Source organism: Rousettus aegyptiacus, unplaced genomic scaffold (assembly GCF_014176215.1).
Source record: "Rousettus aegyptiacus isolate mRouAeg1 unplaced genomic scaffold, mRouAeg1.p scaffold_m13_p_10, whole genome shotgun sequence".
In the NCBI taxonomy this organism is placed as follows: Eukaryota; Metazoa; Chordata; class Mammalia; order Chiroptera; family Pteropodidae; genus Rousettus; species Rousettus aegyptiacus.
The window spans coordinates 62,051,436-62,074,332 of record NW_023416285.1 but is presented as its reverse complement, the minus strand read 5'-3'; the positions used below and the strand labels follow the sequence as shown (position 1 = coordinate 62,074,332).

At 38.5% G+C, this 22,897-nt stretch overlaps 1 pseudogene; it reads right to left on the bottom strand.

The window, feature by feature from the left end:
* LOC107517713 overlaps positions 1-16,604 on the bottom strand; it is a 94,077-nt pseudogene extending 77,473 nt beyond the window's left edge.
* Between the last annotated feature and the right edge of the window lie 6,293 nt (positions 16,605-22,897).

Here is a 22,897-nt window from a genome sequence, read left to right as displayed (position 1 = left end):
GGAACTGAGGCTGGCTACTGTTTGTACCTGGCTTGGGGCTGCTAAGCAATAAGTATGGGCCATGCTGAGGCCATTTGCTGCTTCTTTGGGTTTTGTGAGCTTTTGAGAGCTTAGGAAAGTTCACAGCAAGAGCCAAGACAAGCCATTTGTATAGAATAGCCCCATGGAAGTGGCTTGGATGGGCCCACAAGTTTATAGAGGCAGAGTCTCAGGGAAACCCTTAGGCTCAGCAACCTATATTATCCAGGTTGATGGCTGCCAGCGTCCACACACTAGAGTGGGGAGAGCTCAACAAAGGAACAGTGGGTACTGCCAGCACTCCTGTCTAGAAGAGAGCCACCCCTCCAGCCCTTGACCTGAAGCCTGACAACTCAGAGTCTCTGTATATGTCCCTGGCACTCCTTAAGCAGCTTCCCCAGCACTGGAGCCCAGAGTGAGTGAGTTCTTCAGTGATAAGCCTGGGTATGGGCCCTTTAAGAGGAACGTCTGTGACTCCCGCAGCCCTCTGTATCACCCAACCACCATCTCCGCTGGTTTTTACAGCCAGAGGTTGTTGGGAACTTCTCTTCCTGCCACTGGATTTCTGGGCTAAAGAGCCCAGTGTTGAGTTGGGACCCCTTGCTCCTCAGGTGGGGGAGGGGCTAGCAGTCAAGATAACCCTCCTTATTTTCAAATCACCACTCATGCTTGTGGGTCCGCGCCATTTCATATCTCTTCCCCTCTTACAGGTTCAAGGTGACCTCTTATGTTTATCCCTAGTTGTAGCGCTTCTGTTCAGCCAGACTTCAGGCTATGTCCAAGGATGGTTGTTCTGTGGTTTCGTTATAATTTTGACGAGAGGACATGTACACAATATCTAACTTCTATGCCATTTTGACTGATTTCCCCTCATTTATTTCTTATAACACTCTTGAGAGGAAAATGTTTTTATTAACCCCATTTTAAAGATGTAGGTGAATTAAATAACCTATTCAATTTCATTAGCTAGAAATGGTAGAGTTCAGATGCAGCCCAGCTCTTAACTACTACTACTGCTACTACTACTATGACTATGATAACAACAACCACTACTACTGCTTACTACTATTCCTAGAACTACAACGACAACGATAGCTATTGCTACTGCAGTTGCTACAATGGCTACAGTTACTGCTATTATGATTATTATTACTACTACTATTACTACTGCTACTACTACCACTGCTACTACTAGACATAAACATGCATCCATTAAGTCACTTAAAGTTCAGTGATAAAAATAATCCTAAATCATATTTGAGGCTCTGTTTGTTAAGGATACATCGATAGTTTCCCATGCTTTTCTATCAAAGTAGCTCAAATGACAGGTGAACATGAATAGAGACATTGGGTACAGTGTAAGACAACCCTATGGGGACTAGAATTTTTTAGAAATTTTCTGTTTTTTCTTTAAAAATATTCTCACATATTGTTTTTTCTACCATAATAAATCTGTTGGTTTTACTATAATAAAAAATTTTCCCTAATAGATTTTGAGTAAAATTGATGGAATGGAAGCTGTGCAAAATAATCTAGTGTCTTTGTATTTTCCCAATGTACTTAGGTATGTGGGGTTATGCACACTAAGTTGAGAAACATTGATACATGATGACAAATAATTGGGCGGCTGCCATAAATAAAGGGCTAGAAGTTAATGCCAGCTCAACCTTGAGCTCTTAGTTCAAATGTCATCTCTTTAAGTGAAATGCTTTCCTGCTTTTCCCTGTTTGCACAACTAGATAAATCCCCCCACCCTGCATCCCCTCCCAGCATCCAATTTTTCTTAAATATTACTAATCCTTCATAGTTCAAAAGACTGTCATAATTTTACAAAAAGTAAATTATGTGAAGAAAAGATCATGTCTAGTTTTTTCTCCAACCATTAAATTTCTGGACTTAACACATTACCTGACACATAATAGAGGCCGAAGATTATTTGTTAAATGAATGAATAAAAGAATGCATGAGCTTCCTGAGGAGTCAGCTCTCCTCTGCCTCAGCGGGGCACTGATGTGAGCAGCCTCTCTCTACTTGGCAGTCTCCCTCTATCCAGAGCCAGTATAGTTGGCAAGTCATTTGTTAGTCAACTTTGGGGCATGAAATAATCCTCATGTGGTGTGTCCATATAAAAAGAAAGATGTATTTTAGTTTTAAAACTCTAAAATAACAGCCATTTTGACAGCTGTCCCCCTGAACACACTGACTACCTATGACTTTTTGATAGAAGGCTCCATGAGATAGCACTGTGCTGGCTCTCAGCAGAGCACATCTATACCTTGCTCATAGTGATAGGAACTGTGGGATGTGACTAGGTAGAGGTGCCCGAACATCTTTAAGAGCTGACTGCTACACCCTGTAACACTTCCTTCCTAATGGGGTGCTCTTTGAGAATGAAGACTTACACCCTTTGGTTAGTCCTTTTTATAGGAACTGCAGGGAGAGAAGAATCCTCTGCAGCTTTTCTGTTTTCTTGGCCTTGTACCATTTTGGTCAGCCATGTTGGAGTGTTTAAATAACACAGTGAAATTCTTACTGATCTAGCACTCTGGGGATAGTGGTGTTCCTTCCACATAAGTGGATTTTCTAGATGACTGAAACTTATCCTGCTAAATTGCAAACAAAAAAAATTACCATTTATATAAAGCCTCTTAGAATACATGATACCCATTTCTGCCTGCCTTTAAAATCAGAGTACAGTGAATATATTTTACCTTAATCTTGGTGGCTCAAGGTCAGAACTTTGAATGTAGAATCAAAGGATTTTAGAGATTGGTGGGCCTTGACGAAGACTGTGTTTCAACTCCCTCACAATATGCAATAAGAGAATGAGGCTCAGAGAACTGGTGGGACTTTCTGAAGACTGCACAGCTAGGTAAATAGACCTAGATGATAATTCACACTTCAGCCCTTAGCTGAGTGCCCTTCTCATTGTCCTAGATCAGAGATTCTTTGGAGTTTTTCATCTCTTCAATAAGTAGCTCTAACCTACTGTATTTATTGTTATTCATGATTTTCATATATATTATTTTTCTGTATCCTCTTTAGTTGAAAAGTCCTGTCTTTTTATTTGAGGCCTCGTTAAAGTGCATTATGGTATTGAAAGTAATGGGGACCTAAATTTATTTTTAATAAATAAACAATTTTTTAGAGCAAAAGTGTTCACAGGAAAATTGAGTGGAGAAGACAGAGTTCCCATGTATTCCCTGGAACAAGGACTTTTTTATACTTTCCTTCACCTCCTACAATTTAGTCCATTGTCTTGTGTGTAGTAAGCCCTTGACAAAATAGTTGATTGGCTTATTTTATCATCTTGTGGTCTGAGGGGCCAAGTAGTGAAGGTGGTCTGAAATGTGTTTTAAATCAGAGCACACTGTACAGTAAATAGGTTCTGAGAGAGGTAATAGGGGGCCAGCCTATAAATAGAGTATATCAGACTTGCTTATTTCTGAGTTTTCAGATCATTCCGAATAATCAAAGCCATGTACAAAAGAAGTATAACTATAGTGGGAAATAATGAAAATAACAACAACAACAACAACAATAATAATAATAATAATAATATTTAATTGTGAACAATGCTTTAAGCTAGGGTTGGGAGTTAGAATTTAGAACTAGTTGTGCCAGTATGAGGCTAGGTCATATTTACAGTTGTAACACAGCATCCAGCTCAGGGTTGAGTTGTAACCTGGTATCTATCACAGACCCCAGTTGTAACCTAGTGACAGGCATAGACCCTGTACATAAGAGGGACCCTAACTCTAAGAGGAGTCATTGTTTGACCTGAATCCTGATGAACAAATTGGAGTTAACCAGGCAAAGGGAGTGATTGCTTTAGAAAAGTACTTTACTCACAGGGAAATTCACTGACAAACTCCTTTAGGGAGCAAGAACCTCTTGAGAATGAGAGAATTGTTGCCTAGGATGAAACCAGAGAATAGAGACAGTTCATGGAGGTTTTGAGAAGGTTTCTAAGGAACAGGAATTTTATCTGGAAATACTGTAAGGAGTCATTGGAGTGTCTTAAGTTAGGGAATTACATAATCAGATTTCTTTTATAGGATGCACTAGGGCTTTATGATGAAAAGTTTATTCATTCCATTAATATATATTGAGGGTCTGCCTTGTGTTAGGTACTCTTCCAGGAGTTGGAGTTAAAGCTCTGATTAGTTAAAGTCCCTCATCCTAAAGAACTCATATTCCAGTGCCTGTTTATGTGTATGATGGCAGCAGCGGGTGGAGACAAATCATTGTACTTGTAGTATCAGATAGGTTTCTGGGTGAGAAAGAAGCTACCCTGGAGAAACACCTGCATTTGAGGAGGACTTTGCAGGAGATAGAAATAAACTTCTGCATGTTAAACTGCTGAGATTTTGGAGTTGCTTGTTACTATAACATAAACGAACTTATTCTGGCAAATACAAGTGTGTACCTGTGGGATCACCAGGTGGAGCTGTTCAGTAGTCAGTCAGATACACAGGGCAGAAGAGGAAAGGTCTGGAATGAGGGTATAGATGAGTGAGCCATTCACAAATGTATGGTGGTTGATGAGAATTAGTATGATCAACCAAGGTAAGTGAGCAGTGAAGGCAGAGGACAATATCTCAGGAAAAACAGAAGTTCAGATGAGGAAGAGAGAAAGAGAAACCCACACAAAAAAAGGAGTGGTGAGAGGGATAACAGGAATATTGGAGAGAGTGGTCTGAGTTGGGAGAGGTAGAAAGGGAGAGGCAGTACAAGAAGTGGTTGCTCTGAAGTTTTCCAGCAGGCAGGGTTTCAGGGCTCATATGTGGTTGTAAGGTAGTCTAGAGATCTTGCCTTGATTGCATCCGCAGAGAAAACATAGTGCTTTTGTTGACTCGTCAATCTGTGTTGAGGAAATTGATGAAAATCATGGGAAGGGCTTATTTTTCACTCCCACTTCTCTTGGTACTGCTATTATCAAAGTGCCTATAATAAAAAATTATGGCAGATGTCTTCTTATTCATTTGATACATATTTATTCAGTACCTATGATGTGCCAGGCATCTTTCTAGACACTGGGTATATAGCAGGGAAGAAAATAAAGTTTTATTCTCAATGTACTTGATGTCAATTCAAACAAACAAATAAATATGTGTTACTTTAGGTCATGGTAGGTATTAAAATGGGAGCAATTCATGTGAGTCTTTAAAAACTGGCTTTATTCTGAATGAGATATGGATCTATAGAATATTTGAGTAGAAAAGCCATACAAAATGACATTAAAAATAAAAAACTACTCTGGAGGCTCTGTGAGGAGAGAAACATAGATGTCAAGAATAATGGAGTCTTATTAGAAGGCAATTGCAAAAACCAATTAGGTTTGACAATGGCTTGGACTAGGGTAGCAGTGGAGGTGGTAGGAAGTGACTGGATTCAGCTGTATTTTGCAGGTAGCACCAACAAGCTCTGCTGTTGGGTTGGATGCAGGAGAAAGAGCAAGAGGATCAAAGATGATTTCGAACTTTTTGGCATTAGAACGGGACAGATGGAATTGATATATTTTTGGAGAGGGGGTTGACTATAGGAAACACAGTTTAGAGGGAAAAAAAATAGTGTAACTCTGTATATTTTAAGTTGGAGATCCAGTTGGCAGATGAAAACACAAAGCTGGAACTTAGGGAGAGGTCATGACTGGCAGTATCAACTCTGAAGCTGTCAGTTTATATTTGCATCCTTGGCCTGGTGGCCAAGTAAAGAAAGTATTTTAAGGAGAAGAGAATAATAAACCCTGTCTCATGCTTGCCAGTGTGAGAGGTTAGATGAGAGCTGATGATGTCATGATGGAGATTAAGAGCAGCTGCAGAGGAATGGTGGGGACAAAAGTCTGGGTTAAGAGAAGTGACAGGAATTCGACACTACAGGTATAAATAACTTTTTTTAAAAAAATTGAGTTTGCTATAAAGGAGAGTGACAAAATGGTAGTCAAAAGGGAATATGAAATCTGGGAGGGATTTTTTTTTTTTTTAATGATAGGTGATACTATTATATATTTGTATCCTGGTGTGAATGATCCAGAAAGAAAATTCGATAATGTAGGAGAGTGGGGCTACAAAATCCTTGGGTAAACAAGACAGAAGAGGTCCAATGTATAAGTTAAGGGATTGACCTCTGGTGGGGTCATAAACAATTCATCTATCTTAACAGGAGAGAAGGGTACAGATGCAGGCAGGTTTATGGCTGTGGGAAGATGTGGAATCTCTTCCAATTGCCTTCATTTTCTCAGGTAATGATCAGAAGTGGAGCTGAGGCAGTGATGCTAGTGCTGGGGAATGGCTACAAATACAGATGAAGCTTTGCTAGCTTGCCCACTGCTCACCTCCTGCTGTGCAGCCCAGTTCCTAATAGGCCACGGATGGGTATTAGTCTGTGGCCAGGGTTTGGGACCCTGGCTTAGAGAAAGGATAGATGGGGTGTAGGAAATTAAGGCGAGAAAAGAAGATATAGAATCTTCTTTTGGGTGGGAGATTGAGAATGGATTAGGGAAATATGCATGTCAGGAAGCAGTAGGGTCCCATTTGGAGTTTGTAGTCATAAATTTGAATTAAGACTAATCAGCATAATTATGTTTTCACCTATTTAGTGGCTTAGGTACCTGTGATTCAGGTGCAGGTGCAGAGTGGGGTTTGCAATTAATCAGGATTGGGTATAAGGGAGGTTAGAGTGTGTGCTGTGCAGTGAGTAATAATGATAGGTTCTGGAATTTAGACTAGGATGGGGAAGAAAAGTAAAAACATAGATAGGTGCAGTGGATTGTTGGAATTGGGGTACCAGAGAGAGTGAGCCAGGATAGCAGATGGAGCTCAGAGAACGGGATGCTTGAAATTGAGCCAATAGAAGATGTGCAGTCATGTGTAATGACAGTGGGTATAGCAAAGAGGAAAGCTGTGGTGGGTGGAAGATTAGATCATTGTAGCTGAGAAAGCAATGAAACTGAAAAGCTAAGTTATTGAAAGGAGTTTCAAGTAGACACTAAAATCACCAAGAGCTGTGGAGGAGAGTGACAGTGAGTCAGGTACTGCATCTTCAAAGAATGAAGAGAAGTAGCCTGTGGGTCTGCAGGTAAGTGCAACAGGGAGAATGAATAGGATAGAAGAAGGCTGTAGCATGACTTCAAAGGGATTCATGGAGTTGAGGGAGAAATATTTGAATCTCACATGACATCTTGTATATATCTTCATGATACTATCTTATTCTACATTTTGTTTTAGTCTGTGCATTTATTCTTTCTCTTTCACAAACCCCATCTCTTCACTAAACTGTGAGTTCTCGTTTTTAACCACCACAGTGCCTAACACAGTGCCCCATCTAAGCAGTCAATTACCATTCATTGAATTAGATTGCACAATATGTGGAAATTTAAAGATCAAATGGCTAACAACCTCAGAGGATATAATATCACAATGAAATTTACACCTAGATTTATTGTGTGTACTAAAAACATAGCACTGTCAGCTAATCACGTAGTTCCAATTATTTCTATAGTTCCAAAGACATTAAAAATATAATTTGATCATAAATATTGCAAAGAAAAGCCCAGGGCCATTCTATCTTCACGGAAAGGTACTGTTCCTATACTGCAGAAATAAAAATTTCTGGGAAGGAGCACCGTTTGGTAGCTTGGACTGTTTCCTGAACCTCCCAAATACTTGTTTGCTCAAATTCCTCTGAAAGTTAAAAAATGTTAACTTATTTTTATATTGTGAAGGGGCTATACCTTTGCCTTAACCATACCTCAGGTAAACTGGGCAATGCAAAAATACTATACTTGAAAATTTCCTCACTGTAATGGCATTGTATATGATGAATAATAAACACAAAAAAATGAGAAATTTTTATTGAAACTGTAAACTCAACTTAGATTTGCTTCCGTAACTTATTTCTACAGTATCTAAATGTAAATTGTAAGGGTGAAGAATTGTTTTATGTGATGTCCAATATTGCTTTTTGAAAACCATGATGCCGTGTCAGCACTTTGGTTCTGCCACTGACACAGGTGGCACACTATTGCTTTCCATGTGCAATTCAGATTCTCCTTGTGTCTTTCAATTACTACTGGCAAAAATGCATAACTAATCAACTTAGATCAAAGACACTTGGTTTGTACCTTTTCTTTATCATCTCTGTCACCTCTTGCTCTCCCTCTTTTTTCTCTCTCCCTCCTCTTTTCCTAGACATTCATAAACCAGAATCACTTAAATATAATAGCTCCTTCAAAAATGCAACTCCACAGGATTTAATTAAACCTTAAGTCCCAGACTAGCCTGAGGAAGCTGAAGTAGTGTGAGATGAATCTTTTTTAAGAATGAGCATGGGATTCAAGTTGCTTCAAGGTGTCAGAGACCAAGTACATTAAAAGAGAGATTTGGCTTGTCACTGGTTGTATGAATTCAGTGAATCAAACAGTGGGCTGCAGAGTTAGCAGTCCTCCCTTTTGTGTGACCTTGGCAATGGCAAAGTCTTTTCTTCCCATTTCCTTATCTGTAAAATGGATTTTGAATACCAATCTTAAATTCCGTTGTGCTTATAAAACAACTTTTTAAACCTCAACTCATATATATATATATATATATATATATATATATATATATATATATGTTGTTGTTGCAAACTAAATAAGTATACTGTGGATATTTCAGTCGTTGCACATATTTCAGTAAAGATGACAGGATTACTTTGTTAATGGGTATCCCATATCCCATAATATCTTCTCGGGTCCTGGAGTAACATAAATTAAAGTACATTAAGACAGAAGTTGCTATATCTCTTTCATAATTGTACCTAGGGTAAATTATTCATATGAAAACATTATTCTTAAAAAATCTCTTGGCTGCCAGAATTATTATAATAGCTAACATTGACATAATGTTTACTATATGCCAGAGACTACTTTAACAATTGATACATAAATACTTACTTATGCCTCACAACAATTCTCTATGACAGATGCTGGGAATTTTATTATTTCCATTTTATAGACAGGGACAGAAAAGTTAAATAATTTGACCAAGGATACCAACAGCATGTGTGTTAGTAGTCGGGACACTCCAAAGAAAAAGAACTAATAAAGACCTATCTATCTATCTATCTATCTATCTATCTATCTATCTATCTATCTATTTGGAATTGGCTTCCATAATTATGGAGGTTGACAAGTCTCAAGATCTGTAGACTTAAGGAGCTGATAATAGTCCAGTCCAAAGGCTGGCAAGCTCAGGACCCAGGAAGAGCTTATGTTTCTGTTTTAGTCCAAAGGATGGAAAAAACCTGTGTCCCACTATGAAAGCCATTAGGCAGGAGGATTTCCTTCTCATTGATCAGAGAGGCAGCCTTTTTGTTCTATTCAGGTCTTCAACTCATTGGATAAGGCCCACCACATTAGGGACAGCAATCTGCTTTACTCGATTTGATTTGGATGGTATTTTCATCCAAAAACACTTTTATAGACACACCTAGAATAATGTTTGACCAAATGTCTGGAAACCTTGTGGACCAGTCAAGTTGACATGTAAAATTAACCATCAAAGCATGTAAGTGACCAAGCCAGGATATGGGTCCAGAACACATAATCTGGTCACTACTTATAACCCTTTTTAAGGGCCTTAGAGATCCTTAATATCACCTACTCAACATGAAATTCCAGAAATGCCCCTACTCAGGTTTTCATAAGGATTTTATAATTTTCAAAATTACAAATCTTATCCTCTTTACCCAAACAAGATGCCACACTAAGGGGACCTTACTAAGAAAGAGTTTGCTACGAGAATATTTGACCTTCTTCCTAGGAGATCTTACTTTGTGCTTTAATATTTCAAACCGGCCAAAACTAGATCCTTGGTTGCCTCATACCAAACCTCAAATAGTCCAAATCAGATATTTTACAAATCAAAGAAGGGCACACAGATCTTCTTTACTTTTCCTATCCAGATTCTTAAGCACAGAGAGCTATAACTGTGCCAAAGGCCTGAATGCTGGGACTTCCTGTCTGAGTCTGCTCTTCTGGGAATACAACACTGAATGAAACAGGCAAACACCCTGCTCACCTATTTTACAGTGAGGGATATAGTCAGCACATACATAAATAAGTATAAAAATATATAATGGAATATCAGTTAGAGACAACATTCAAGCTAAGAAAAGGAAGAGAGATGGAAGATGTAAGTGAGGTGGCTTTTATCACAGGGTGGTCAGAGAAGGCTTCTTTGTGAACAAGTGACATTTAACCAGAAATATTAATGAAATAAGGGTGTGAGCCATGAGATGTTCTGTGGAAAGAACCTTCTAGACAGGAACCATATGAGTCAAAGCCCTGAGATGGGAGTATGCATAAGGAACAACGTGATTGGAGAGAAGAGAGCAAGGTGGGGAGAGGAAGGTAATGAAATCAGAGGCAAGGCCAGGGCCAGGTGACCATAAGGTCTTTCGGTTAATGGAAAGGATTTTGGAGGGTTTTGAGCAGCAGAAAAGCCTGATCTGACTCACATGTTAAAGGATCCCCTTAGCTGCTGTAAGAGAATAGTTACTTGGGAGCAAGTGTGGAAGCAGGGAGACTAATTCTGAAGCTGTGACAGTCACACAGGTGAGAAATGATGTTGAGGTGGTGAGAATTATTTGGATGTGGATTATATTTTGAAGGTAGCAGTAAGGGAGCCTTGTTGATAGATTCACTGTGTGGTGTTAGCCAATTGTCTCAGTATTAGACCATTGTATAAAGATCTTATAATTTGCAGATTTGTGTGCAAAAGAGCAGTTGGACTAAGTAGCATCTTAAGTCTATTTCTCCTATACAGTGATTTTAATCACATTTACTACATGCTCCTTGAGACATAACAAAATTCAACTATTTTATCAGCAGCAGTTAAACTTTATTCTTTTTGTATCTAAAGCTCGGCATCTTTTCTTTTGATCCAGAGGGATTTTTAATAGCAACTTTATTAGTCTAACAAAACAGAAGCTGGCGAAAGAAAATGAATGAGTTCTCAGTGTATTAACGAAAATACCAGAACAATGTACAAAAATCACAAAGAAAATTTCAAAGATGTCTATCTATTAAATAAATATGGGGAAAAGAAGCCCAGGATGAAAAAAACAACACAACATAAAATAATATATAAATGGCCCTTAGGGAAGGACCAAAGAAAGGACTATTTCATTTAGCTGCATCAGTGAAAAATCACTTGGCTTTATATCAGAAAAAAAGTCCCTATCCACTTTTCAAAGTGCTTGCTCCATATATTATGCATGACATCTTCAGGCTGCCAAATTTCTGATTGAGCTGGTGATTAGAAGACAATGTAGCACCTCCTTTTTTCTTCTTGTCTTGGAAACAGGTTGCCTCCGCTCTCCTTCCTCTGAATGGCTCATGAAAGTCAGAAACAGAGCGATGAGAGAGGCATGCATCAAAGAGCTGATATGGTTAAAGAGAAATACCTAGTGGGAACGTGCAGCAGCTAACACAGGAAGAGATGCCAGAGGGGAGAAAAGGAAAAAGAGCGGTGGGGAAAGAGCTGTTGCACCTGCAATGTTGAAGGTCTGAAAGGTGTCAGGTATCAACAGTACCTGAGTTAATTGCCCCGGACACCAAATGAAACAAAGCTCTGTTCGATTTGTGGGCAGCTCTGAAGAGAGATAGCTCATTTTCAACCTGCATGTTTATATCATGTTACTTAAGTGGCCTATTGAGGTGTGAAGACTGCAGTGGGAAAGAGGAGGCTGTGTTGGGTGTGTGTGTGTGTGTGTGTGTGTGTGTGTGAGAGAGAGAGAGAGAGAGAGAGAGAGAGAGAGAGAGAGAGAGAGAGAGAGAGAGAGAGAGAGAGAGAGAAAGGGGCGGGGAGAGAGAGAGTTAAAGGTGATAATTTATTATGATTGCTTTCCATGCTCACTATAACAGACTACTTCTGAGCAATCAGGTTGTGCTCCTGCAGGACTTGCAGTGGCATAGGTAGGCATTATTTAATTCATCTGTGAGAAAGTGAGCAACAGAGAAGATAAAGTGGGTATTAATCAGAACTGTATGAGCTTTGGGATGGCTGCATCTAAATCAATCCAAGGAATCGTCTGGGAAATCAACTCCCTATTTTCAGCTGGCTTACATGTTTTATTCTTGTGGGGGATATTAGAAGCTTTTTTTCAATCACTTCTTCCCAGTTTGGTTCATCCTAATAAGCTCTAGAAAATTCATAAGTCTGGAAGAATTTTCTCTAACTGGAATTTCATTCCATAGTCTGAATACTGATGACTGGTAAGGATTACTGGGATGTTATCTGATAGCCTGAGGCTCTTCTGAGTTTTTTTTCCTGGGCACTAGCAAGGATTTCTCAATATCTCTCAAGCCACAGGATGTGGCTCTGCCAGTCTGGAAACTGTGTTCTATTCAATACAGGTGACAGCACACCTGAAATGGGGGATAAAAAGAAGAACCAGGAATGAAATGTCAAGGGATCTTGCTCTGGGCTTAATATGCAGTATGGAAGCAAATTAATTCAGGAATATTTCCCTTGATTTTTAATGATAGAATATGAGAGATATTCTCATTGGCCTTGAAATACTGCTTTGGAGAGGAACTATATTAGTTTGAAACATACTAGGATTGAAGAGTTAGAAGAGAAATACTGTGCTTTGATCCTTAGCTTTTGACCACAGCAGCGGCCCCCGCAACTGAGCTCGCACGTCTCCACACACACGTGGACCTTAGTGAGAAGCATTGCATTAAAGTTAATTGCTGCCACTTTAGGTTGTTCCCATTTGGCAGTCAGTACTTGATTGTAAGGGGAGAGCCAGATAATCCAGAATGTGCCTACATTGTTTTTTAAAAATCATTGAAATGAAAATACACACGACATAACTATAATACTTGAAGATTCCCAAAAATATATCCACAGAATCCTAGGAGTCCAAAAGTAGAAGTGCTGGGATGTAGGATTCCTCTAAATTAAATCCTGGGCATGTAAGCTACTCCTTGGGAGTCCTCTCTGGTGGGCAAATATATTCTTTCAGGCCTCCTGGGTGCTATGAGTCAAAGCTTCAGTACACTTGATGCATGTCCTATCAGTGTCCCTATCATTTTCTGCCATCTTTTGTTCCACGGGACCCAGAATAATTAAGAGGTGATCACATAGGGCCTAATGTACATAAGAAATTTGCTCAGGGCTAATGAAAGGACTGATAATTTCCAAGAGAAATTTATAGTATTCATGGTTCAAAATTAGTAAAAATAAAAAGATTCAGATGAGACAAAGCACTGGTTTATCTAAATATGAAAAAAAAAATTCAAAGCAAGGGAATGGCAATAAAGCCAAAGTTACGATGTTTGGTTACTAAGCCTTGTATCCTCTTTTCAAGTGGTGGTTCTTTTCAACTTGTCTATCTTTTAGGTATGTGTGTTGTTTAAAGATATCAGTAAAGATGGTGATGCTGTATCAACCAGTATATATTTTCATAAATTTGTTTATTCTGAAAACACATAATTTCTCAATGTAACATCTTTGGCCATGTATAAGTTAAAGTTGCTTTGTATATTGTCAATGGGCTATGGGGGATTTTAATGGACCTCTAAATACTGTGGGTTCATCCTCTTGTGTTTAATAAAGATAATCAGGAGAGAGAGGGAGGATAAATAAACATCTTTGATATCTGTCTTACCTGGAGATAGGAGAGTAGAAGGAAACTGGAGGCAGAGGGCTAAATTTGCCCTTTGAGAAATGTAAGCAACAGAAAATACTAGACATGGCTCCAAGTATTGCAGGATAAGTGGCTACTATTGTGGAGAGCTAATGAAAGAGAAAGAAATAGTTTTCTCAGAGGAGCTCATAGGTCTGCCCTCTTTGGTGTTCTTTGGGGATTCTGAAGCTTTGTCTCAGATGGAAGTGCCAGTGTCATTGTCAGTGCATGTTAAGGCAGGATTAGCTGCATTTTCTGCCCTGTCACCCTGGTCTCAACAAGGCAGGCTGGGGGAAGAATGCAGGACATATTTTGGAATAAAGACAGGAGGCAGCAGGAAGTAGAGATCTGTCAATGTCCAATAGTCTCAACTTGAAAACCTATTTGACAAAAATAAAGCATGGAAGCTGGAGCTGATTTTCTTCCTTCAGGCATTATTGAGGTCCACCAAATCCTGAGCCATCTGTGCCTCTTTCTGAGCACATTTCCATTCCTTCCATGTAGCAAGTCCATTTCCAAGAGAGGCCTTTGCATTACTTGTCATGTTTTCTTGGTTAATGACTAATATTAAAAACACCCATAAGGAAAACAATAGTAATGCTTTTAAGCACACTATGAAAGCAGGACACTAACAATAGGGAAGCTTCATTAATCGAGCTTCTATTTTCCTAACATCCATGAATACCGGTGCTCAGTGAAACTCTCTTTCATTCTATCCAGAATGAGGAGATGTAAAGTGCATTCCAAGTATCTCTACTGCACATTAAACTGAAAAAAAAAATCTGTTGGTTCTCTTGCATCTAAATCTTCTGTGAGAAATCTGAGCCCATTCTTTTCTTTCTTATTGTAGATTATGAGTGGCAGTCCTTATGGTCCATCACATATGATCAGCTTAATTTTATCCACCTGTGAAATATTCACTTTGTGGACTGACTGAGGCAAAGGAAAAGCAAGATGACCCTCCATTTGCTGTAGGGGTGTGCGTCCTTTTTACCATTGTGATATATATTGAAGAGAATGCAAACTGACCTTAATATTAATTGAAGAAAAACTATAAGCAGAAAGATAAATTCTATGCAAATACTGAAAATCAGTCCTAAGAGTATGTATGTATGCGTGTGCATTGAAGATTTTCCAAGGTTGGAATTACCAGAACCATGATTGCTCTTCAGTGATACTGAAAAGGATATGAGGATACAGAAATATATACCTTTTAAAATTGGGTATTTTACATTTTTTCAATGACCTCAAATGAGTTGTTATAAATAAGCCAGAAGCATATTTTTTTAATGATGGTTAAAAAGTCTGTTGCACCTAGAGATGCTTTGCATACAGGATTATTGATCCCATTTACTTTCAATGTGTTACTCCATTTCGATTAGGAAAATAATTCGAAGTGAAGAGTTAAGAAATCTCTTCACATGCTGAATTAGTGAGACAGTGAGACAAGATGTGTTTTTATTAGATGAATGATTATCTCAACAAGACTCCCCCTGATTTCATAGGATCAGAATTCTAGTTGTGTTTAGCTTTGTAACATTGCAAGAAGTCACTTGGCCTTATATGTCATTTCTATTCTCAAACACCTGCAATGGTTCCCCATTGCTTGGAATAGGTTGAATCTCTTATTAGTAACCTGACCCCTCTCTTCACTTACATATTATTATTCCCCTACTTGCACTTGGCATCTTAACCTCAAGGAACATAGTATTTTTCTAAGCTTACTATTCACTTTCCTCTCTTAGAGTGTTTTTTTTTTTTTTTTAGTTATGTTTTCCCTTTAGCCTCCGAAGCTTCTTTTGCTCCATTTCCTCTGCTAAAAGCCTACATTAAGACCTATCTCCAGTGTATCACGAAAATTATGATCCATTTCTCTAGTTGGAATGAATTATTTCCTCTCTTTTACTGTTTTAGCACACTTGTTCTCTATTCTGGCTACACATTAGAATCACTGGAAAGTAAAAAAACAAAACAAAACAAAAAAACAAACAAACAAAAAAAACAAAAAAACACTGATGCCTGAGTCCCTCCATACCTCTATTCTGTGCACCAAATTCTTTCTTTAAATCTGAACAGTGAACAGCAATAGCCTTTTGCTCTATATCCAGCGCTCTAGGCACTTGCTAATATCTCCTTTATAGAGCAACAGGAAGGCACCTGCAGATATATCAAAATATGCTTGAATGTAAGTGCATGGGAGCACCTCCCTGCCTTGGATCTGGTGGTAGTGACAGAAGTCTTCAGTGTAGTTGCCCCTGCCTGCCTCTGTTGTACCAGTCAGGTGAACATGGTTAATGTCATGATCTGTGAGGCCACCAGTCAGCGGAATCGGTGGGAAATGCACCTGAAGTATATGGAAATTGAGCAGTCTTGCTGTAGATCCTGTGGAGATTAGTCTGAAAGTTCTTGCTACAGTATTTTTGTCATTTACTATCTGTAATTTAATAAGTCTATGGTTAGTTTTTGTTTGGTAAATAATTTACATTGCAATAAATCCTTTTATGTTTTCTTGTTTATATAGCAGTAGTGAACCCCACAATTACACTACATTTCCTTTGCTGATTCACTCTCCACAGTTCCTGCTGACTGTTTTTCATCATTTCCTTTCTCCTCAAACTTTCATCACTTCCTCCTTACTCCTCACTCTTGGTTGATGACTTTGCTTCCTACTTCCCTGAGAAAGTATTAGGAAAGGACATCCTCATTTTCTCACCAATCAGTTTACCAGTCCACTGAATCTCTACTGTAGACTCTGTTTTCCTTCTCGTGGCACCAACCCAGCTAAGGCCACAGCCTCCACTCATGTAGCTGATCCACCCTCCTCTTTCTTTCTTTTCAAGAACTGGCTTCTGCCATTGCTCTTCTCTTTTCAACTTCATCATGATCCTCTCTATTTGGTCATCCGCCATCCTAAACTACAAAAAATAAAATTCTCTCTTAACTCTTCATTTTTTCTACTTACCTTTTTTGACAGCCTTGAAAATGTAGATGTGCCTACAGATGTCCTACTAAAGAAAATGCTCTTGACTGAGGACCAAGCTGCTGAGATCTGGAATCGGTCTTGCCTTTGTTCTGAGGTAGTGCTTCCTGTAGATTGCTTCCCGCAGTGACCAAGTTTGGCAGGGTCACTGTTACAGATCCCTTCTCGGTAGACACAGGACTCTCTTGTTTGCCCACTCCAGCTCGAGAACTGATGGCTTTGTAGTACCTTCCGTAGACTATATGGCAGTTTATGATGCTTCCATGCAACTCTTTCTTCCTCTGTCCTTCACTCAGCATCAGACTTGAGTTGTCATCTGACAGTTCACCCTGCCTCCTCTAGCTTCCTCTCTATCTCCTTTCACAGAGGAATTCCCTTTAATAAATCTTTACATGTTGGATCCAGACTTGGAGTCTGCTCTCTGAAGGACCTAGACAAAAACGCTTTCCTAGTTTCTTTGCTTTCTTCCATAGCAAAATTCCTGTTAGGAGTTTTCTGCCCATTTTCTCCTGCTGGTCCTCTCTTGAACCCTCTGCAGTCAAGCTTTTACCCAACGGATCACTCCAACAAAATTGCTCTTGTCCAGTCACAAATGACCTCAAAGAGAGAAACAGGCAGTGATGGGAATATGAAAAGATGTACAAGTTGTGTGATCACATACACTGTCCAAGACAGAATTCTGCTTTCCTCATTTTTCTTCTACCTCATTCCAAGACTTTTTTGCTGACTTCTTATTTTCACTCCTAAGTGCTGGAGTGCTCTTCGGTAAAGCCTTAGTTTTTTCTCTATCTACTCTTCCTTGGGGATCTTATCCAGTATCATGGTTTTAAATATCATTTATACATAACTCCAAAATGTGTATCTCTAGTTTTAATTATTTTCCTGAAATACTTAATTATATATCCAACTTTTACTCAGTTGTCTAGTATGCACACTCAACTTAACATTCATATGTTAAGATGGACCCTCTAGAAAACAGAGCTTAAAGCAAGCCTTTGATACTATCAATTTATCTAACAAGTGTTAAATTAGGTTGTAAAAGTGAGGAATAAAGGGAAGTGAAGCCAGAAAACATGTGATACTATACCACGAGATGCTTTGGCCCTTTCTGTACACTGAGCTATGAAAGAACATAGTAGGTCACCCACAGGCTTGCTGGCTTGGAATAGAGGTCTCCCAAAGGGTTATAAGGAAGTACTGCACCTTGGAATGGTCTGAAAGAGAGAGAAAGCAGGAGAACTTTATCTGCCTGTTTCCTTCCCATTTTGTATTTTTCACTGGTCAAGATTGACCCCGTGGAGAGCTAACTCAGCACTTCTAGATTGTCATATGATCTCATTCCTTCCATTTTGGAAGACAGATTCAATGACCTTTAATGTGGAATTTTACCTAGATTCTAACGTGGATGGGCTACCTGACATATGTGGGTACCAATCTAGAGAAAGAGCGAAATAGGCAGTGACAGGAATCTGAGAAGATAAAGGGTATATGATCCCACACACTGTCCAAAACAGAATTCTGCTTTCCCCTTCCCCAATTAGTTTCCTTAACTTTACCCCAGCAAATAGCAGCCAAAATGATCTAAAAAAAAAAAAAAAGATTATATATTCGCCTGCTCAAAACTTTTAGTAGTTTTTCATTATATGCAGGACAAAATATAACATCTGCCTAGTGGCTTGAAAGCCTATATAAAAAGCTCTTTCTGGCTTCATCCCCATTAGCTCTCCTCTTTATCCTTCTGCTTCAGCTACCTTCACCCCTTTGCTGTGCCGTGGACACACCAAGCTTGCTCCCAACTTAAGGTCTTCATGCATGCTGTTCCTCCTGCCTAGAATTCTCATCTTAGATTTCCCCATAGCTCATTCCCTTCTTCATTTATTTCTTTGTATCTTTCAGATCATCCCTTTTGTGAGGTTTTCCTATCTTATTGAAAATCGAAGCCATTTCATTCTCTTTTCCTTTACCCTGCTTTATTTTATTCTAAGCATGTATATACCCGACATTATAATACATATCTGTTTTTATAATTGTCTGTCTCCTACTAGAGTATTAACTCGGTAGGAAATAGGACTTTGCTTTTTCATTGCTGCTTCTTCTGTAACCAGAATAATGCCTGGCACATAGTAAGCATTCAATGTTTATTGGGTGAATTAATTCTGGAATATGAAGTGTACATGCTAGGGGAATAGAGAAAAAAGGGAAGGGAAATGGTATATATTATTTACTAGGATATATCTCCAGATAGCTTTCTTCTTTTTCTCTTTTGTATTATAAAGAGATCTACTCACCACAAACAGAAGAAATTTCCACTGTTCAAATACCAATTATACAGTGCTAACAGCATGTTTAAAGGGTCAGTTTTCCCCAAGTCTTCATTAAATGGCCTTGTGAATGACTAGCCTCCTGGTTACAAAGGAAGGTCAGGGAACTTACTTTGAGTAACGAGAAGGAGGGGCAGTTCCTGGCTCTTGAGTTTTGGTGGGATGCTTCTGGTCTGGCTTTTTGTGTTTGTCAGTGACTCAGATCAGAGCTCCTTGGGTACCCATAGGTCCTATAGAAAGAGACACAGGCAGCAGGCTCAGTCCAAGCTTTCTTAGGCAGCCCCTTTGTATGTGGCTGGAGTGTGAGGAACACAGCTTTTTGCTGGGTAATGAGAAGAAAACATTCTAATAAGGACTCATATTTGCAACATCTGTTTCATTTGGGTAATTTTAGATGGCTAAAACCCCCATCTCAAATGACGAGGGGTCCTATCATCTTACAAATGATTGCTGCGGTGTCTCTAAGCACCCGCCACAGTAATTAATAGACTGGAAGGACTAAGAAGAAATAGGGTCCTCATTAAGCTCAGGAAACAGCATCCCTTTAGGGCAAACTGACACAGAAGAAAACAGTGTAATGGTTTCTCTTAGAAAAGCTTTAAAAAAAATCTCTTTTTTTTCAAGCTGTGGTAGTGAATTAAGGATTTTAATATTTCTATTAACCTTTTCTTATCCAGATATCTATGCTTAATTAATTTCTACCACTTCTCAGAAGAAAAGCAACATTATTCAAAGCAATTTACGTGCATAAAAATTGAATTGTAAAGATACCGGCCATTATTACTGAGACCTTTTTCTAAAGATAGCACTTAATAGAAACGATAACACTTTCACTCAGAATATTTCTGGATGGAAACATGAAGGAGATTAGAAGCTGTTAATTGTATTGCACAGATCATGAAATTGAAGGCCCATAAAGAACACTTTCTCTACTTTTATACTCACAGCAGTTCCTACTGTGCTTCAAGCAAGGGCTTAATAGACATATCTTGAAAAAAAGGCTTGACTATTAATGCAGACAATAGTGACAAAATAGAAAATATAACTGATTTTATAACATTTGGATCCCCTTTTATCAAACAAATTTTACTCTATTTTAAGTATGAAGTTTAAAAAAAGAACCCTACAACAGAAAGCAAAATGATGGAGTACTTACTTTAGAATTTGTGTGAACTTAAATATAATATAAGTGGGCTCTTTGTCAAGCTGGATTCCTATTGTATAGCTCTGTGCAGTAAACAGAACACTGTGGCATATGTTAGCTTATTTGATCCTCAAAATAATCTCTTCTGAATTCGATCCACAAAGCCTTCTCAGACTCAGAAAAAGGTTTCAAAGTATTTCATTGCCACCTGGGACTGATACTATTCTAGAACATGAAGATGAATTCATGTGCTTTGGGAAGGAACTGTTTGGTCATCATGACTTTTTTGTTAGGTATTAGTCTAGAGTGTTTGTTCTCTTTGCTAAGGCTAACATGTGACTATATGAGCTTTAATATACCACAGTGGAATAGGACAAGTTATGCTGTGTAGTAAACAACTCCCATATCTCTGAGGCTTAACAGAAGACAGGCATTTTCTTGCTTACAAAGATGACTACAGATCCAGGTCACTGTCTGGGATGACTCAGTGGTCCAGGATGATGACAGCAGTCACCATCTTGTGACTGCACCATTGGAAACATGCATGTTCACAGTCATTGTGGTAGGGATAGACTATGGTGGCACATTCATACTGGCAGGTAAGTATTTTGCCCTAGAAGTGACACATATCACTTTTGCTTACCTGGGCATGGACATATATCTTTCTTTTGTGCCAAGAAGAAAAAGGAAAACCAGAGATAGGTGACACGTAGGAATTTCTACTACATAAGATTTTTCTTTTATCAATCAACAAGGAACTACTAAGTTTTCAGCTCTGACCCATAGTAGACAAAGCCAAGTCTGTCAAGACCTTCTCCCATTAAACATGTTACCATGGTTACTCCACAATGACAGAGACAACTCCTTTTTAGAACAGTTAAGTTGGGCCTCATAGTTTCTCTGATATCAGGCTATGGTAGTCTCAGCATGATGTCAAAATCACCCAATAATTCCAATGAGTTCAATGGGGGGAAGGAAATTGACCTGGTGGTTTTCGTAGTATGTAGAATAAATAACTGGTTGATCGTGCGTAATATTCAGTTTCCAATACATCAGTGAACACTGTGAAAAATGCTTTTTAGTCTCTGCCTTTTCTTCATGCCATTTTGGAGAGCCTAGAAACAGTAGAAGCAAGAGACTGAAGGTCATACTGTACCCTCATGGGTCATGACTTAATGCTTAGGACCAAATTGCAGTCTCTTGCAAAGGTGCTTTTTGCCTCCTCCCATGTTGATCTTACACCAGCTAGTAAACTTGGTTTAACAAATCTTTGGCCACTATCAGAGAGTATGTATAGCTCTACCTAAGAGTGAACTCCCTGAGTGCCTTAGTTCAAAAAACAGCGATGAGGTTTTAAATCTGGTGCTTATCATTGTGAGATACATGTAAGAATTACCCTAGTAACTGTGTAAAATTCAAATTCTGGGTTTCTACTCTCAAAATTTTGAATTATTGTTGTAGAACCTAAGAAATCATATTTTTAACAAGAACCTCAGTTGATTCTGATGTTTGCTAACCTATAGTCCATGTTTTGAGAAACATTGAACTGAGTAAAAGAATATCGATTGTATGGGAAGTGTTCAGAATCTTGTGAATTCTAAGCAGCCCTCAAAAATCTCTGTATCATCACATAATTTATTCAATATTCTATAGAAAGAGCTTGGAAAACAGTCTGCATAGTAGAAGCACAATAGGCTTTCCAAAGATTTGACTGCTAGAGACTGCTGTAAATTTTCTAAATAATCTGTGCAATGGTTTTAGGTATTTCTTATAGTTAATATTTAGAGCGTTCCACCTACTTCATTTACCAGTGCCCTTTAGGATTGTAGAAAAGAACAGTTGGCCCTCGATAAGGACAATGGAAAGCAAGTTGAATGAATCCCAAAATGGCATATTTTACTTGAAAAACATGCATTATGCTCTTTTCCAAGTAAACTGCACAGAAAATGTAAATGAAGCATAAAGCTCTTATGAATTAGGCCTCAAGCGTTTTTCTTTTTAGCATATAAACTGCCACTAAGGATGTGATAGGAATGCATTTTCTACTATTTTTCAAACTGTAATTACGTTTCCCTAGTAAAACTCAAACACTTGATATGGTCCTGTTGCAACTATACCAGACAGGTAATAATTGGAAAATTTAACGCAAGAGCTTTATCTCTTAATGTTAAAAGGTAGGGCTACTCACAGCGTACAAAAGAGTTGGCATAAAATATAAAAAGTGTGAGCCTCTTGTTTCTCTATGATGTTAATTTTGCATCTGAAAATGTGTTCCAAAACTGTAGCACCCTTTTAAACATATAAAAATAAAAGACAATTCCTCTCCCAATCTTCACCTAAAAGAGCCCTTAATCTCTACCTAGCATTCAATAATTTCATCTTTTTCACATTTACTGTATTTCAGGTTGGAATGTGATGCATGTGAGTCACAGAGCAGTAAATTAACTTATGTAAGTAACAATAGAATAAAATGAAGCAAAAAAGAGGGAAACTCTCTGGAGACTACTGTTCAATTATATATCTAGGCCATCAGAAACGGATATACAATAAAACTCACATAGAGAATTCACAAGGTTTGAGCAATGCTCTTCCCATTTATCACCATGATAGACTTTGTTAGTCAACATTTTTTTTTTATTACTGTCTCTTTCTTTATTCATCAATTCTAAGACTTATATATACTTCATGAAAGATGTGTGAACTTACACAGATAATGAAAGTCTCCTTAAGCCTTCTCTATGAATTGGTAATACTTTT